Source organism: Moschus berezovskii, chromosome 5 (assembly GCF_049115385.1).
Source record: "Moschus berezovskii isolate FMDL1 chromosome 5, NW_MosBer_1.0, whole genome shotgun sequence".
Taxonomy (NCBI): domain Eukaryota; kingdom Metazoa; phylum Chordata; class Mammalia; order Artiodactyla; family Moschidae; genus Moschus; species Moschus berezovskii.
The window spans coordinates 112,036,578-112,055,310 of record NC_142464.1 but is presented as its reverse complement, the minus strand read 5'-3'; the positions used below and the strand labels follow the sequence as shown (position 1 = coordinate 112,055,310).

Sequence of the window (18,733 nt, the reverse complement as noted above, 5' to 3'; positions counted from 1 at the left end):
TGAAGGCAGCAGGAGAAGGGGACAACAGAGGATGAGATGGCTGGATGGTATCACCGACTCAATGGACATGGGTTTGGGTGGACTCCGGGAGTTGGTGATGGACAGGGAGGCCTGGCGTGCTGCAGTTCTTGGGGTCGTGAAGAATTGGACATGACTGAGCGACTGAACAGAAAGGTAGGGTACTGAGGAAGCATCATTGTTCTAAGTTTCATTTTGTGAAACAGACACGAAGACTGAGGACAAAGGAAGTTCAAGAGGCAGTGGATGAGCCAGAATTGACTACAGCTCTATCCCATGTCACCCACCTCCCCAAGAGTGATCCCAGTTATACCAAGTGTCAAACATCAAGATGGCATTGGACTTTTTCTGAGAATTTTCTTTACAGTGTCTCTCCTTTCACCCCTTTAATCTGTGGTTCCTTCCTTCTGAGTTTCTACTGACTTATTTCTAGGTGTAAGTAGGCATGTGATGGGAATGTTTAGTGTTAAATAAACTCCCAGTCTGCAAAGTGTGGTCTCAGACCTCACCTCCTGGCCTCCACCTCATCCTTCTGCCTCCTGCTGCTCTTAATCTGCTCCCACAATAGGGCCTCCTGTGCTTTCAATCACAAGTTTTCCTGTTGTTTCCACCCGAACAGCTCATCTCAGACTCAGCTGAGGGGTCTTATGGTCCAGGAACCTCCACTAAACCCACAGGACGTTTTCATCTCCCCTTTCCACCCTGAAACTACAGGTTGTCTCTGGCAGTGACTAGTGTCTGATCCTTCTCTGGGTCCCCAGAGCTCAGCCCAGAATCTGGTCAGACAAGTGCTGTTGAGCTTGGAAGAAGGGGATAGGTGCTGACCCTCCTCGGGGGTGACCACAGTGGGGACAGCCCTCACCTCTGGTCTCAGCCCACCATACCCACTGTCCTGAATGCCCCAGAGATGACCCTACAGGCCTGACTTACACCATGGCAACCAGAATCCCAGCACACTTGTGTTCCCATCACCCTGGGGTAGGAAAGGACATGGATTTCTGGACAATGGTTCCTCCTCAGGGGATCCCATGGGGCTCCATTTCCAAGACCAGCCAAGCTCCCCAGAGGATGGACATTGATTTCCTCTCACAGTAAACTTCATGTCTAAGTACAAGACATACACTTAGTCCCTTCATTCCCTGAGGCAGTCCTGGAGATGGGGAGTCTTACAAGACTCCACTCGTAGGGGTAAAGGTTGAGGCTCAAATGCTACTAAAACTTACCCGAGTCACGCTGCCACCAGGTAAGAGTCAAGGATCTGACCCGAGCCCAGCCCATCAGTGAGGGGCTTGTTAGCTCAGCCCCTCTCCCTGGAGGATGGACCAAGTGCTTTTCCATCTCGTCTCTCTGATGGCCTCAGAACAGCCTGGCTCAATATCAGTTCAGTTCAGTGCAGTCACTTAATCGTGTCCGACTCTTCGCGACCCCGTGGAATGCAGCACGCCAGGCCTCCCTGTCTTATCACCAACTCCTGGAGCTTGCTCAAACCCATGTCCATCAAATCGGTGATGCCGATATGGCTCGATATAGCAACTTATAAATCAGAATTCAGTAAGTGAGTGGTTGGATGATTCTGAGATGGAGCCCTTTGTATTATTGTCTACAGCAGCAAGACCCTGCCTGGCCTGGTAGATGGCACTCCAGTCCTGGAGAAGGGCAGGGGGCCTTGAGGGGCCACCCTAAAGTCACTGAGGAGGCTGATCTCTTTGCAGAAGGACGCGGGTTTCTCTAGGAAACGTTTGGGATCCGGCCACAGTTCTCCTGGCAGGTGGACTCATTTGGCGCATCTGCCACGACCCCCACCCTCGCGTCATCTCCCAGATAGACTATGCCCTGAAAGAGGCCATGCAGCAGAAACAGGTGAGCAGTGAACCACACCCACGGCTGCCAACTCGCCTCTGCTTCTTCCCCCTCTATTCCTTCCTGCGTCTCAGAGCCCCTGCTATTCTCCCGAGCATTTGGGATGCTGGCAGCTACACAGGCCATGGGATGTCCCAGCCCATCTTTGCCCCGCTGTGCGCTCCAGCATGAGTGGTTCTCTCTTCCCGCAGGTCTAGCTCCTGGCTGAACTGCAGGCCCAGCTCAGATGCCTGCAGATCTGAGTCCCCTTCCCCCTGCAGCTGGGCTGGCGCTGCCTTCTTCTTTGAGTCTCCAAAGGGACTGGCACAGACCTGCACTCAGTAAACCATGCTTGATGCAGAGAGGAGGCAGTGGGGGGTTCAGGGTACCCGGGACATAATGACTCTTCTGATGGGTAGGCAGTGAGCATGAATGGATATAACACTCAACAACCACACAGACACTGCCTTTGCATCTACGAAGCGCCAGGCCTGGAGGGAGCCACTGCCCTCTGGGTTTCTTCTAATCTTTGCAGCCCTATGATGTAGTTTCTTTATTTCCTGGGGCTGTCTGAAGAAAGTACCGAACACCGGGAACTTCCAACAACAGAAATGTGTTGTTAACAGGCCTGGAGGTCAGAAGGCTGAGGTCAACTCTGGACAGGGCATTGCGTCTTCTGAGAGTATTCGGGTGGGTCAGCTCTGGGTTTCTCTCTCCTTCTGGTGGCCTCAGGCATCCTTAGCCTACAGACTGCTGACTTCTCCCTATGTTTGCCCATCACCCTCCTTTGCTCATGTTTGGGTCCAACTCCTCCTTTTATGAGGACTCTAGTCATATGGGATCAGGGCCTACCCTGGTTACTCAGTTACTGGTATAGAGAACCAACATTTGAGGCACTGGGGTTAAGATTTCAGTATATATTTTCTAGGACGTTATTCACACAGTTACAGATAGGAGTCGTATAATTTACTCTATTTCATAAATGGGAACATTAGGCCAAAATGTAAGGATTCTGTGCAGGATCACTAAAGTAATAAAGTTTTGGAGAGCAGTGGTAGCATGGCCAGCAGGAGTTATCAAAGAGGGTTTGGGCTCTCGGTGGGCAAGAGAAATATGCTTTATAATGACCCCACTGAGTGCCGCAGTTAGCACTGCACAAACTTCCTATAGCAGCTTGATTCTCCTGCAGGTAAGTCTGTGAGCTGGGTGTGATTCCCAGAGATTCATGTTCAGAGACCAAATCACAGAGGAGTTGGTGAACTGTGTATGAATCGGAGGTATTACTCACAGAAGCAGGATTTTAACCTTGCTTTGTAACTCTGAGCTCTTTCTAGGCATCTGACCTTGAAAAATGAACTGCACCCTCAGTGAGAGGTGATGAGCGCCCCCCCGTGTCTGGAGGCATTCAAGCAGAGTTAGTGAGAAAATGGCTGGCAGGTTCTGAGGATGGGTGGGATGAACATGCAGGCAGGCACCTTCTGAAGGGCAAATTCCTCCATTCCCTGTGGCTTTGGGAGGTCAGGAGGAATCTTGAGGAGGAGGTGGCAGAGGGAGACGTTGACCAGGAACCACTGAGAGAAGAGAGGGGTCCAGGCAGCCACGAGACTCAGGCGGGGTCTGGGGAGGGGAGCCTGGCAACCCTGTTGCCCCTGGGCCCTCACTCTGTTCCCTCTGGATTTGCAGGAGATGCAGTTTGTGTGGAGAAGATCCAGGTCCCTATTGGCACAGCAGGAAATCTTCACGCACGTCCTGGATGAGAACGGCTACTGCTCGTGAGCTCTTGCCTTGAGCCAGACCCTGTTCCCAGCCCTCTCCCTGTATCAAGTCAGCCCCGACCCTCACAGCCACCCCCAAGGGGACTCACTGAGCACCCATCTTACAGAAAGAACAACTGAGGTGTAGACACCCAGCCAAGGTCCGGCGGTAGCAGCCATGGGGGCAGCAAAATTGGGCTCAGGAGGCTGCTCCAAGACCTCCAAGTCATGGGAACAGCTCTCCTGTGGGCTGTCTGGTTGGAAGACCGAGGTTCAGTCCCCTTCTGTCCCTTTGAGCCTGTGAGGCCGCAGGCAGGGGAGTGAGCCCCTCTTTGAACAGGGGGGATTGTCAGCAGGATGAAGGGGCAGCTGGGAGTAGAGGGTGGGTAGGGACGACTTAGCAGCAGCCGCAGCACGGGCTCACTACCAGGTTAGTGATGTCAGGCCCCATTCTGTGCCTGGCATTGTTTCTTGGTGCTTTACGTCAATTACTGTCATTTAATTATCATAACAATCTTTAGCATACCTTCAGTTCAGTTCAGTTCAGTCGCTCAGTGGTGTCCGACTCTTTGCGACCCCATGAATCACAGCACGCCAGGCCTCCCTGTCCATCACCAACTCCCGGAGTTCACTCAAACTCATGTCCATCGAGTCAGTGTTGCCATCCAGCCATCTCATTCTCTGTCATCCCCTTCTCCTCCCGCCCCCAACCTTTCCCAGCATCAGAGTCTTTTCCAGTGAGTCAACTCGTCGCATGAGGTGGCCAAAGTATTGGAGTTTCAGCTTTAGCATCAGTCCTTCCAATGAACACCCAGGACTGATCTCCTTTAGAATGGACTGGTTGGATCTCCTTGCAGTCCAAGGGACTCTCAAGAGTCTCCTCCAACACCACAGTTCAAAAACATCAATTCTTCGGCGATCAGCTTTCTTCACAGTCCAATGGACACAAAAATAGAAATATACAGATTTCTCTCTTAATACAATTTCTCAAACGTCCCATTAGAATCCTAATCTCCTTTTCTTTTTTTTATTATAAAAGTCAGTTTATTTTCCCTTTCTGTGTTTCATAGTTTCCCTTTTGGTCAGTATTGAGCAATTAACTGATTTTGAATCTGCTTGATTAAATAACATTAACAAGTTTATAAACATACATTTCAGAGTATTAAAGCAAAAGGTTGAAAATTTTTTCCTAACTCCATGTAAATTAGGCAACCATAAAAATTGCACATTTTTCGCCTGCTCACTACCATAATTTAAAATATATATACAGGATGACCTTAAAATATTGATAATTAGTATAGAATTCACAGCCTTGAAGACATATATTCTACAGACTTCTAAAGAATAGATACCTAGATACCTCTCTGCTGCTGCTGCTGCTAAGTCACTTCAGTCGTGTCCGACTCTGTGTGACCCCATAGACGGAAGCCCACCAGGCTCCCCCGTCCCTGGGATTCTCCAGGCAAGAATACTGGAGTGGGTTGCCATTTCCTTCTCCAATGTGTGATACCTCTCAGGCCCTAGTAATCCACTGTAATTCAACGTCACATACTTAATGCATAGAAGGCCAGAAGGTCTTTCCTTTTTCTCTGATTTTAGTCTTCTGCTGAGATAACCCAAGGAACCTGGTTATGACAGAGATCGAGCCTCTGAAAATAGGGTTAAGCTGACTGGCTTCCTAGTGGATCCTAAAAAGTTCCCAGAGAACAAGCCTGGGGTTGAGTACTTCCGTTATAAATTAGTTACATACTGGAATGTCCACAACTGAGGTATCTCATGGTCCTTGACAAAAGGCTTCCAGGCGTTGAAGGTAATTCTGAATGAAGATGGAGAAGAGTTGATCATCACTGGAAGATATTTCTGCTTCCGGAGCTGAACAACTTCAGAGCAGACACAGAGGAACCGAGTCACTGAGCACGTAGTGTGATTTTTCCCACCAGAGCTTAACTAAGGGATTCTCTGTCCAAGACAGGCTTACACTGGACCCAGTTGGAGCGCTGTACCAGGATTTGATGCTTCAGAGAAGAGCCACTGTCTGTAAACTCATGACCAAAGCAAAATGCAATGATCCTTTCTATTCATAGAGCGTGTCGTTGCTACAAACCAGGCACAACTGCCTCATGGTCACTCAGCTTTCCAGGCTGGAGAACAAGGGTCCAAGTCCAATAAAGCATTTACAGTTAAAGGGATGAACCTCCAAGGGCCAACAGAGTTGCCAGCAGATTCATAGTCCCTTCATTTGGTACCGTCATGAAACAATGGTGATAAATAAAAATCATTAACAATAATTCCTATAGTGTAGAAAAAACAAGCCAGCCTTCACTCTGGTCAGCATCTCTAGGTGCTGACCCTGCTGAAAGAGGCTCGACAATCTGAGGTTATGTTGGAGTTCTTAAGACAAACCCAAACTAGGGCGAATTAAAAGAAATAATAGTCCTGATGTGTCTCTTGATTATTCTTGTTCTTTTGTGGGTACTGGTCACTCACTTAAAACGTGAGCTTGTCTTTGCATAAAAGAGCATGTTTCCTTCGCTATTAATGGTGAAATAAACAGAATTGTGCAACTTGTCATAATAATGAAAAAGTAGAAAACCCACATCCATCCTAGGTTGTCCTGGATCAAAGACACTAAATACTGGCCCACAGCAGCTCCAATGCCCCTGGTTCCATCAACGATCCCAGTGACTGTTGCCAAAGCCTCATTGCTCCCTTGGATCAGCTCCTGATGACCAAGGTTCGCAGAAATAGCAGAGCTAATCATATTAGAAGTTCCACCAATAAACAAAATCCTGTGACAGCCATCAGAAGTGCATTGATGGACTTATCATTTGGAGAATGACTATATCCAACAAGGGACCTGACAGAAGCAGACTGAGAGCTAACACCGACGCTTTTTTCTGTAACATGTCGGAGATGAAGCCTTGCAGCAGCCCACCTATAATTCCTCTGATCTCATACCAAATGGACAGCTGGTCAGCTTCGGCTTCCTTCCATTCGAAGTTGATACTCAGATAAAAGGGCAATCAGAAGAAGGAGTACTTCACTAACTTCAAGGGCTTCTCTGGTAGCTAAGCTGGTAAAGAATCTGCCTACAATGCAGGAAACCATGGTTCGATTCCTGCGTCAGGAAGATCCCCTGGAGAAGGGATAGGCTACCCACTCCAGTATTCTTGGGCTTCCCTGGTGGCTCAGCTGGTAAAGAATCCGCCTGCAATGTGGGAGGCCTGGTTCAAGCCCTGGGTTGGGAAGATCCCCTGGAGAAGGGAAAGGCTACCCACTCCAGTATTCTGGCCTGCAGAATTCATCCATGGGGTCCCAAAGAGTCAGACACAACTGAGCGACTTTTACTTCCAAGCACCCATAGGCCAGTGAATACGCTATAACTCTGGGAAGGCAACAAGCCTGGTAGAAGCTTATTGCCTTGACCTGGGCCACAGTATTGCCTTCTTGGATTGAATAATTAGGCTCAGCTTCTTCTTCGTTTTCAGCACCATTAATTCATGGCCCGTGTGAGTCTTCTTCAAAATTTTCTTCTGTCTCGATACCTGGGAGACCGATTTCTTCCGGTGACACCAGGAGTCCAAAGAAAATGATGGTCCCACCAGCAAACTTCACAGCCAGTGTCACCGGGAAGGCGTACTCCTGACCACACCTCAGAACGTAAGAAGCTAGACATGCTCCCACAATATTGCCCACTGAGGCACTGGCACTCCAGAGACCAAAAACAACTCCTCGTCCAGCTTTCCCAAACCAGTTGCCCATAACAAAAACCACGTGGGGCCAGCCGATAGATGGCAGCAGGCCACTCAACAATCCCCAGGCTGCAGTATAGCCCCTTATTGTAGAAATGCAGCCATTCCATGAGAGTGCCAAAGATGAACACCACTAGAGGAGATCAATCCTGGATGTTCATTGGAGGGACTGATGCTAAAGCTGAAACTGCAATACTTTGGCCACCTCATGCGACGAGTTGACTCACTGGAAAAGACTCTGATGCTGGGAAAGGTTGGGGGCGGGAGGAGAAGGGGATGACAGAGAATGAGATGGCTGGATGGCATCACCGACTCTGTGGACATGAGTTTGAGTGAACTCTGGGAGTTGGTGATGGACAGGGAGGCCTGGCGTGCTGTGATTCATGGGGTCGCGGAGAGTCGGACACGACTGAGCGACTGAACTGAACTGAACTGAACTGAATGCAGAAAAGCACACACTACAAGATAGAACCCATTGCAAATTCAGCTGACCAGCAAGATACTACTGATGAGAAGGCCCACAGCATAGGAGAAGAGGAAAATGGTGCCCAGCGTTCCGAGTGCTTTCTCTGCACTGGGAAACACACGGTTGCTGCTCCAGATCACCACAGGCAGTTGAATGGACTTGTTAAAAGCACCCGGGGTCCACTGACTTTTGACCTTGCTAAATGTTTTTCTCAATGCGTGGAGCAAAGGAGTAGCTGAAGAAGGTGAGCAGGGACACGACCACGTGGTGATGGCTGAACTGGGAGAGCAGAGCTCCTCCCTGAAAAATATTTGGCCAGGCCGTGTGCCTCCTGACTTTCCTTCTCACCGTGACTTTAAAGTCTGGATATTGGATGGTTTATATCATTTCTTCTTTTGTTGCTTGTGCACCAGAGATCCTCAGTAGTAGTCACGCTCCGGCCAGCTGCTCTGCTTGCGCCGCTGGGTCAGCCTTGCCCACAACCCCTCCGCTCCTGCCCTCCACCTCCCCCGGGCCGCCGCAGCCAGGGTTTCCCCTAATTTCCTTTATTCTTAGTCATCATATAGCATGTGCTAGGCGCCAGGCAGAATTCTAAGATGGCCTCAATGAACTTTACCTTCAGATACCCCGTGGACTGTGGTCTGCCAGGCTTCTCTGTCCATGGGGATTCTACAGGCAAGAATACTAAAGTGGGTTGCCATGCCCTGATCCAAGGATCAGGATCCTGATCCAAGGATCAAACCCAGGTCTCTTGCAGTGCAGATGGATTCTTACTATCTGAGCCATGAGGGAAGCCCAAGAGTACTGGAGTAGGTAGCCTATCCCTTCTCCAGGGGATCTTCCGAACCCAGGAATCAAACCAGGGTCTCCTGCATTGCAGGCAGATTCTCTACCAGCTGAGCTACGAGGGAGGCCCAGAAATATACAAATTTCTCTCTTAAAACAATTTCTCAAACGTCCCATCAGAATCCTAATCTCCTTTGTTCTTAGTCATTATGTAGCCTGAATTCTAAGATGGCCCCGGTGAACCTTACCTTTGGATACTCACAGCCTTGTGCAGTCTTCTCCCCTTGACTGAACCAGATCCAGTGGCCTGCTTTCAACATACAGCCTACAGCAAAAGTGAGGGGTAGGGACATCCCTGGTGGTCCAGTGGCTAAGTCTCTGAGCTCCCCATGCAGGGGGCCTGGGTTCAAGCCCTGATTGTGCAACTAGATCTCACAAGCGGCAACAAAAATTTGTATTTAAGAAACACGCAAGTAAAACACTGGCCTAAGATTTGGTAAAGAGCAAAGTTTTATTCCACTGTAAAGCTTACAGTGGAAAAAAATCAAACAGCTCTGGGTCCTCCGTAATCAGGTTTTTTCCAAATAAGTCATCTGATTGTGGTGGCTGGGGGCCTCTGCCCATGACAGTCCCCAGCCTGGCCTCTCCATCACCCTCCTGCTGTGACTTAGGAGGGCGGTCCCCGTGCAGGTAACCCAACCCTCCCTCTGTAGGGCTCCATCCAGAGCTGCAGTGTTACATGTGTAACATGTGTAGTGTGTGTTACATGGGTACATGTAACACAGTTACATGTGTTGCAGTGGTGATACATGTGTGCCACTAACCTTTCTCTTTGTGCCACTGGGGGAAAAAGTGCTATAAGCTTCAGAAGTGGTCACTGTATGCTCTACAAACATCTTTGAAAAACTGAAAGCCACTCAGTCGTGTCTGACTCTTTGCGACCCCATGGACTGTAGCCTGCCAGGCTCTGTCCATGGAATTCTCCAGGACAGACTACTGAAGTGGGTTGCCACGCCTTCCTCCAGGAGATCTTCCCAACCCAGGGATCGAACCCACATCTCCCGAATTGCAGATAGATCCTTTACCATCTGAGCCACCAGGCATTGGTCCACAAACATCTGTGGATATATGTGAAATAAAAGTAATATAATGCTTCTGCTTAAAGATGCCAAAGAGAAGACTGAAGATCCCACATGCCACAAGTAAGACCCAGGACGGTCAAATAAATAAATAAAAATAAACTTTTTTTTTTTTTAAAAGAACTAAAACCAAAAGGTAATGGGGATATCACTTCTGAGATGAGCTTATAAGAGACTGTGTCTTCATCTCGCTCACTCTTTCTTGCCTGTGCTCTGAATGGAAACCAACTGCCAATGTATGAACTGCCCTCTAGAGAGGCCCACGTCGCAAGGAACTGAGGGTGATCTCCAGCCAACAACCAGTGAGGAACCAAGGCCTTCACACAATGACCTATGATGGACTGAAAACTACTAACCCCCACATGAGTGAGCCTGAAACAGACCCTCCCCTGGTGAAGACTTGAGATGACCAAACATGTTAATAGCAATCATGAGAACCCCCGAAAGAGAAGGCCCAGCTAAGCCAAGGTGAGGTTCATGACCCATAGAAATGTTTAGATAATAGCTACTCTGTTGTAAATCACTACATTTTGAGGTGATGTGTCTCTCAGCTATAGACAACTAATACACTCAGAGGTTTAAAATTTCTGCTTCCAAAACCCATCCCTTCAAATAATTAAAAATTACATCTGTCCTTAAGTATTTACTGTGGCAACAACAAAATAAATACACTGTTTAGGATGGGAAAGTTCAGGGAAGAAAGTAGAATAGAAATTTAAGGGAAAATGGGGGGCTATACTGAGGTGGAGGGCTTCCCAGGCTGCCCTAGTGGTAAAGAATCCGCCTGCAATGCAGGAGACATGAAGAGATGAGGGCTTGATCCCTGGGTCGGGAAGATCCCCTGGAGGAGGGCATGGCAACCCACTCCAGTCCTCTTGCCTGAAAAATGCCACAGACAGAGGAACCTGGTGGGCTACAGTCCATGGGGTCACAAAGAGTCAGACACAACCAAAGTCACTTCGTGAGTGTGCACACACACACATACATATTGAAGTGGAAGTCAGTAATCTCACCTCCAAAAAAGTCAACATAAGACATAAAATAACCCAAAGAAGCCAAAGAGGGAAGAAGAAAAATAGAGAGTTTTGAACCAAAGGAATGTAGGTATATTAGGAACAAACTCTCCCCAACTTGTTAGGGGCTTAATGTTTGTTGAAGGAAGGGCTGAATGAGCAATCCTTGGCAGGTATCAGCCAAAATTTCACAAGGTATAAACTTCAATTTTACAGACTGGGGACTAGGAAATTATGATGCAGAGGCAAGTTGATGGCTCAAGGTAACTCAGTGCTTTTTTAGTGGAGCAGAGCATTGGGTCAAGTTCCTTTAAATTTAGTGCCTTGGCTCCACCAACCCACAAGATCTTTTAGTGCCACAGACAATGCCATTTATTTCTTGAACTTTTGGAGATCATACAGAGCATGTAGTATGTCTACACAGTCCATCTAGTTGTGATCCTTTTCTATTTCTTGTTAGTTGTCTTATCAGTAATGTAGGTAATGTTTCTTAAATAAAATAAATACAGAGGTTCAGAGAAGTGACCAGTTCAGTAGAGCCAAATCAGATTCAAATCGAGAATTCAACTTAGTCATGCACTCTGTCTGTATTTGGGGCTTCCTGGGGGACAGAAATATGGGTTCTTTTTGGTTATAGAAAAAAAAAAATCTTAACTCCTTAATTTGAAAATTTCTGTCCAAGGTTCAGTTCAGTTCAGTTCAGTCTCTCAGTTGTGTCCGACTCTTTGAGACCCCATGAAACACAGCACGCCAGGCCTCCCTGTCCATCACCAACTCCCGGAGTTCACTCAAACTCATGTACATCGAGTCGGTGATGCCATCCAGCCATCTCATTCTCTGTCGTCCCCTTCTCCTCCGGCCCCCAATCCTTCCCAGCATCAGAGTCTTTTCCAGTGAGTCAACTCGTTGCATGAGGTGGCCAAAGTATTGCAGTTTCAGCTTTAGCATCAGTCCTTCCAATGAACACCCAGGATTGATCTCCTTTACAATGGACTGGTTGGATCTCCTTGCAGTCCAAGGGACTCTCAAGAGTCTTCTCCAGCACCACAGGTCCAAGGTTAACCCAGCTCTGAATTCCAGATTCTTCGGGCCTCTCAGGGACGATAACAGCAAGCAATACTGCCACCTGCTGGGGATTATAGAAATTACAGAGCAGGCCTACCCAGCTATTCTTGAACTTCAGAATTTGAAACATTCTTGAAAAGTCTTGTTCTTAAAGAAATGTCAATAAATCCCAGCTGCATTTAATGATAACTCTTATCTTTCAGGTCACAAAGCTATTAAATTACAACTCTTAGACTTGAACGGTGGAAAGCCTGCAGTTTAGGAATTCCTCTTTGGGTAATTTACATTTTTACTCTGAGGTGCCTGTTAAGTCACTTCAGACATGTTCATCTCTTTGCGACCTAATAGACTATAACCCACCAGGCTCCTCTGTTCTTGGGATTCTCCAGACAAGAATACTGGAGTGGGTAGCCATTTCCTTCTCCAGTGGATCTTCCCGACCCAGGGACTGAACCTGGGTCTCCTGAATTGGTAGGCAGGTTCTTTACCACTAGCACCACCTGGGGAGTCCTTGGTGTCATTAAATTACCAACATTAAATCAAGCAATTATAGCCTCGTTGAACATCTATTGCAATAGAGGGAGGTTAAAAAGATACATATGATTCTCCATTCAGACTGGTTGGAAAAATACATGTAGCTAAATTAGAAGGCATCTTCCCACGGGAAAAATTTTCATTGCTGTTCTGGGTAGTGGATGAATGTAGAGTGGATAATCAATCTAACTTGATATGTAGCAAATGATATTTTCATAAAGTTGTTCATTGCTTCATTTCAAATAGTGAAAGGAAAGAAGAAGAAAGATATAATAAGTTGAAACTGTAAAACATAAGAAAATATGCTAAGTGAGAAAATTAAAAATCACTGTAATTGCAACTATGCATGCAAGTGACGGCCAGGTTGTTAAGCTATATATTCACTGATGGAACTCTTCATATTTAAATCATGTTAGGGCAAACTTCTGCTGCTGCTGCTAAGTCACTTCAGTCATGTCCGACTCTGTGCGACCCCATAGACAGCAGCCCACCAGGCTCCGCCGTCCGTGGGATTCTCCAGGCAAGAACACTGGAGTGGGTTGCCATTTCCTTCTCCAACAGGGTGAACTTCTAGATCATGGTAAATATTTACATCTTCTCTATGGTTGCCCTGCTCTGTATCAGATTCTGAACTGGATGCACCTAGTTTTGGTCAAGGTCCAGAACATCCTGTCTCACTCTCTTGTATAGGACCTTCCTTTGGCTTCTGACCTTATGTGGACCAGACTTCAAATTGTCGTAATCCCTCAGACTTGCTGGGTGCCCCCTTATTCCTCTCTTTAATATTTGAGAAGTCAGGAAGGTATGATCCACTCCCAGAAAAAATAAAAATTAACATTATCCCTTCAAGTACACATACAATTTCTGAAGGACAGTGAAAACAGTTCTTTGCTTTGCCTTTCAAGACATTTATCAACCCATATGGAATCTAATTCCCATGGGCATAAGGAGGTCTCTTCTTTCTGGTCTCCCTTCTCTGTCTTCCACTTTCCTCTCTCCTTCTATCTCCTCCATTATTTAGTCCTTTTTCATTCATTCGGGCCATTTGACTTCTTCAAGAGGCCCCCTTAGTGAAGCTAAAACAGAGAAAAGTGGACAGGGTAATTCACATCCTTAAAGTCTTGAATAAGGCAGGGTAAAGGACAGTGTGCTTTTAGGTGCATCCTCAGAGGGGAACTTCTAAAGGACAAACAAAACTTTCTCTTACTAATGCTGTCACCATGTTAAAGCACAGTGGAGTCTGTCTTTTCTCTACCTCTGTAAACTCCCAATTTATTGCCATAGCTTGGTATTGACTGTGAAGGGAAAGGCCGGATGGAGGTGCGGAAACACCCACCCCAGGAAGGAGATGAGACAGCTTTGAAGTTCTGTTTGGGTTGGGGGTGGATGTGGTTCCAACGACAACGTCCCAGACAGACCTCCTGCACCCTCCCTCCTGCTAGTTCCCCTTTTTCCCCATGAGGGACTTCCAGACAATCTGCTAGACGTGCAACTCGGAAAGAATGACTTGTGTGACATAAAAGAATGGTAAAGGTCTCTTTCATGTCAGTTGCACAATAGGGTCTCAAACCAAACACTATATTTATATTCAGTTGCTTAAAATAATAGTTATGATCTGTGCCAAAAAGGGAGAGCCAGGCTGTTTTGTGTGTCTGATCACGAGACCTATAGTCTGTAGAGGTTTCTCCTGCTGCAATCTCTCCCATCTGTTGTATTGTGGTGCAAGAACAGAGGAAACCATTCATGGGCTTAAGTCAGGTTTATTTTGATGACAATTCAGATGCTGATAGAAAACCAACTAGAGCAAAACTCAGAGATACTGTATTCTGACTGACCTTGGGGTAGGCAGTTTACCAAAAAGCCAAAATACTTTTACAATTTTTCTGATGACTGATTGTGTCTTAACTAGTTATCATCCGGGAGTTGACGAGAGCTCAATGCTCCAGTAAGTCCAATGTTGGGCCCATTTATTTGTTAGCAGAAGAAGCAGACAAGTCTGTGTGACTGACATAAGAATTCAACTCATCATATTAAATAGGGTTGGAATTTGGTTAGTGTTTTACTTCTAAAACAAGACCTGTGCCCAGAACCCAAGAGTGCCCAAAAGTTTTCAGAATTAACTATTATATTAAAGCAGTATTCTCAATGCTGGCTACATTTTGAAATTACCTGTGTGTGCTATATTTAGTCACTCAGTCGTGTCTGACTCTTTGCAACCCCATGGACTATAGCCTGTCAGGCTCCTCCATCCATGGGATTCTCCAGGCAAGAATACTGGAGTGGGTTGCCATTTCCTTCTCCAGGGGATCTTCCTAACCCCGGGATCAATCCTGGGTCTCCTGCATTGCAGGCAGACTTTTTACCATCTGAGCCACCAGGGAAGCCCTTTGGGATTATCTAGGACTTTTTGAAAATACCATTGCTGAAGTCTAATCCCAGACCAATTAAACCAGATTCTCTAGGATGGACCCTGTGGCCAAAGACTTTAAAAAAATTCCTCAGGTGATGTGTGCCAAGGCTGAAAACCAGTTAGTTTACAACGGAATAGAAGCAAGTTTGCAGCCTCACCTCATTTTCATTATATTCATTTATAAGAGCCAGATTTGCAAATTGCACTTGAATAATCAATATTTCAACTTAAAATTATGACCAATAATTTTAGTCTTTGATGTAGAAATTTGCCAAGTGGTAACTAGTTGTTTCATGAACCAGTGATATAATTTCTATTTATCCTCAAAAAATAGTTTATAGACTGGGGCATTGTCTTCATTACCTATATTTGCAAAGGCTAAATACTCCATTCACGTTAACAGTAAATTCAGTCTAAAAGTTAATATAAATAATATTAAAGCCTACTGAGTATGCATAATAATATTCTGAGAGCACAGCTGGAGAACAGTTTTTCTTCAATTATTAAATAAAGGAAGGATAATTCAGTGTTTCTGATGAGAACTCTATATAATATAGTTTCTGAATATACACATATAATACATACATCCATGAGGATGTAGATTAAGCTTCTTAATGTGCTGACTCTGTGAATGCATGAACTGTAGCCCACCAGGCTCCTCTGTCCATGAAGATTCTCCAGGCAAGAATACTCGGGTGGGTTGCCATATCCTCCTACAGAGGATCTTCCCAACCCAGGGATCAAAGCCAGGTCTCCCACTTTGCAGGCCTCTAGATTCTTTACCGTCTGAGCCACCAGGGAAGCCCAGGCTTCTTGTAAGGAAACTCAAAAAGTAAACTAGATTAAAGAAGAATTGAAGTTTATATCTCATGAAACAATCAAGGGTACCTTTGGGTACAAGGAAATTATCATGCTTCCTTGATAGCTCAGCTGGGAAAGAAACCACCTTCAACACAGGAGACCCTGGTTCAATTCCTGCATTGGGAAGATCCCCTGGAGAAGGGATAGGTTACCCACTCCAGTATTCTTGGGCTTCCCTTGTGGCTCAGCTGGTAAAGAATCCGCCTGCAGTGTGGGAGACCTGTGTTCGATCCCTGGGTTGGAAAGATCCCCTGGAGAAGGGAACAGCCACCCACTCCAGACTCCAGTATTCTGGCCTGGAGAATTCCATGGACTGTACAGTATAGTCCAGGAGGTCACAAAGACTCCACGACTGAGTTAATTTCACTTTAAACTATTTCAAAAGTTGCCAGTTTCTAGCCAATAGGAAAGAAAAATGAGAAGGAAAGCGCCCAGACGCATCACTTCTGCTCATATTCCATTGGCCAGAACTTAGCCACGTGGGCAAGCCTTACTGCAAGGAAGCCTGGGAAATGGAGTCCCCCTCTGGGCAGCCATGTGCTCCACTAAAATCCAAAGATTTTACTCCCTAATACAAAGAAGAGGAGAATGAATACAATTCTCAATCTGTACATCAACATGTAACCCAGAATCTAAATATACTTGGAATGCAAAAGAATTCTATGGTTTAAAATTTTACTTTGAGAATATTCATTTTCATTACATTACTATAGAATATTAATATATTTCTATATTAACACTGAAGAAGTTTAAAATTTGTATTCATTTTATCAGAAAAATATTTTATATTATACTATCTTTCCTTATCCAAGCTTTAGCTATGATATGCAAGTGATGTATGGCAAGCAATGCATATAATATGAATCATGCTGTATTCTCAGCTCTCTTCCTCAGCACTGATGGGTTTGTCCAGAATGCAATAGTTCTGCACAACAATATTCAGGCAGATCTGATGATTGTTGGTGTTATTTACTTTATTTAATTGAATAGAATCCAGCTTCTTAGTTGTAGACACCAGTGAGAATATGATGAAAATTGTGGATCCTTCTGTCCGTCTCTTTGCCACCCCATGGACTGAACCCCATGGCTCCTCTGGCCACGGGATTCTCCAAGCAAGAATACTGGAGTGGGTTGCCATGCCCTTCTCCAGGGGATTGTCCCAACCCAGGTATCAAACCCAGGTCTCCTGAATTGCACACAGATTCTTTATCATCTGAGTCATCAGGGAAGCCCCTCTACTTAAACATACCAACAATTTAGCAGATAATTTTAGAGGGAATAGAGACACCTTCCCCCACGAAGCTCAGTTTCAGAATGTCTTGATTTTTCCCCTGTCTTCCACAGAAACCTGGGAAATGAATCTACCACAAACGTTGAATTGAGAGCTAGTGATGCGATGAAGCAGAGAGAATGATCTCTGGCAACAACAACAGCTGGGGTCAGCAGCACCAGTGTTAGTGTAGTACCAGTGCTCCTGGCCGCATCCAGAGTCATTATGAGCAGGATCAGCAGAACAAGCCAGTGTCTAGCGCTTTGTGGTACAAACAGTGGCTTCTGGGCTGAATGAGTTCTTCTGCACATTAAGCCATGTTTTCTAAACATTTCATATAAGCTTCCTTTTTTCAGAATATCATTAGCTTCTCCAGCTAATAGTAAACTTTTCCATTTAAAGGGGCTCTTTCAAAGTTACAGGTCTGGGAAAACAAACCATTAGAAAATGATTGAGAAGCTCTTGGTTTCTTTATATGCCAAGAACAAGCTGAACTATAAGCATTTCCTTTGCTTATATTTCAAGCAGATAAGGCCGTATTCGTATATTTATGAATGTTATTCCACTGCTTAAAACTTTCAGTGGCTCATCCTCAAACTGAAGTGGAATCAGGCTCTGTCATTTCTTGGATTTTATTTATTTTTTAATATATTTTTAATTGGAGTGTGATTGCTTTACAATGCTATATTTAGCATTTGGATTTTAAACTAGAATAATTAACTTAGCTTTTCTGTGCTTCATTTGATCTTCTATACTTTTTATATGTTTTAACCTGGCATTCAGAGATCTTCACGTCAGATCCTGGCCCACCTTTCCAGTCTCTCCTTTTATCAGTTCCCCTTCCCTCTTCCTCTCGTCCAAATGCTTTGATGACAACAAATCTTTAAACTCGAACCTTAATGTGCCATAAACAATTCCATTCACTTACTTCTCTGTTTCCTCTCCATGGAATGTGTCTCTCCCTATTTTCTTTTTCACTCTCCAAGGTCCACTTAGGTTGTCCAGGACTTCCTCCACTTGACTGTTAAGTCAGCCAGTGTTCTGTGGTCACATCACCGTGGAACATTGGTAGCCTAACACCTGCGTTCACACGTCTGAGCTCATGAGGCTTTTTGGTTGCAAGAAGCAAAGCCCATCTTAGGTAGCCTCAGAAAGGTGGGTGTACTGTCAGGATACAGGTGGCCCTTAAGAGTCAGGAAGGTCATGGAGATCCAAGAAGGCCTGATAGACAACAGGAGAGTCAGGACCCAAGCATGAAAGCAAGAAGATTATGATTTTGTCCCTCAGTGTCAGGAGCTCGATCATTTTCAATTTTGTGCTCCATCATTAATGGACTTAAACTTTCTCCCTATTTCTGCCTGTCTGTATTTTCCCATCTGTTTTTGTTTGGACCACTTTCTGACCTCTCTTTCCCTAACAGCCAGATTTCCAGAGAGGGGAACTCAGATTAGACCTCAAGCCACCATCAGACAGAGCCTTTGTAACAGGCCTGCTCTGAGGCTGTTGGCCCCTCCCTCTTGGGTGGGGTGCTCATCCCACCTGATCACCTGCTGTGAGGAGGGGCACATGGGTGGCTGGAACCTGGTCAGCTACATCTCAGGCAACCAGGAGATCTGTGCATGGACAATTATCCTCTGAAGAAACTGTGGGTTGGGGGGAACCTGTAGGTTAGTAAAGCCAGATAACTAATTTGTACAGTCACAGAACGGAAATGTAGGTATGCACATGGACTACTTCAGAATCTCCTGGGATCCTTTTTAAAATATTTAACTTGGGGTTTCACTCCAGATCTACTGGGTTAAAATCTCAAGGAAGAAGATTAGAAA

The 18,733-nt window shown here is 45.7% G+C and overlaps 1 pseudogene; it reads right to left on the bottom strand.

Annotated features, from left to right (window-relative positions):
- Positions 1–6,090: 6,090 nt before the first annotated feature.
- LOC129561621 (sugar phosphate exchanger 3-like) lies at positions 6,091–9,426 on the bottom strand (annotated as a pseudogene).
- Between the last annotated feature and the right edge of the window lie 9,307 nt (positions 9,427–18,733).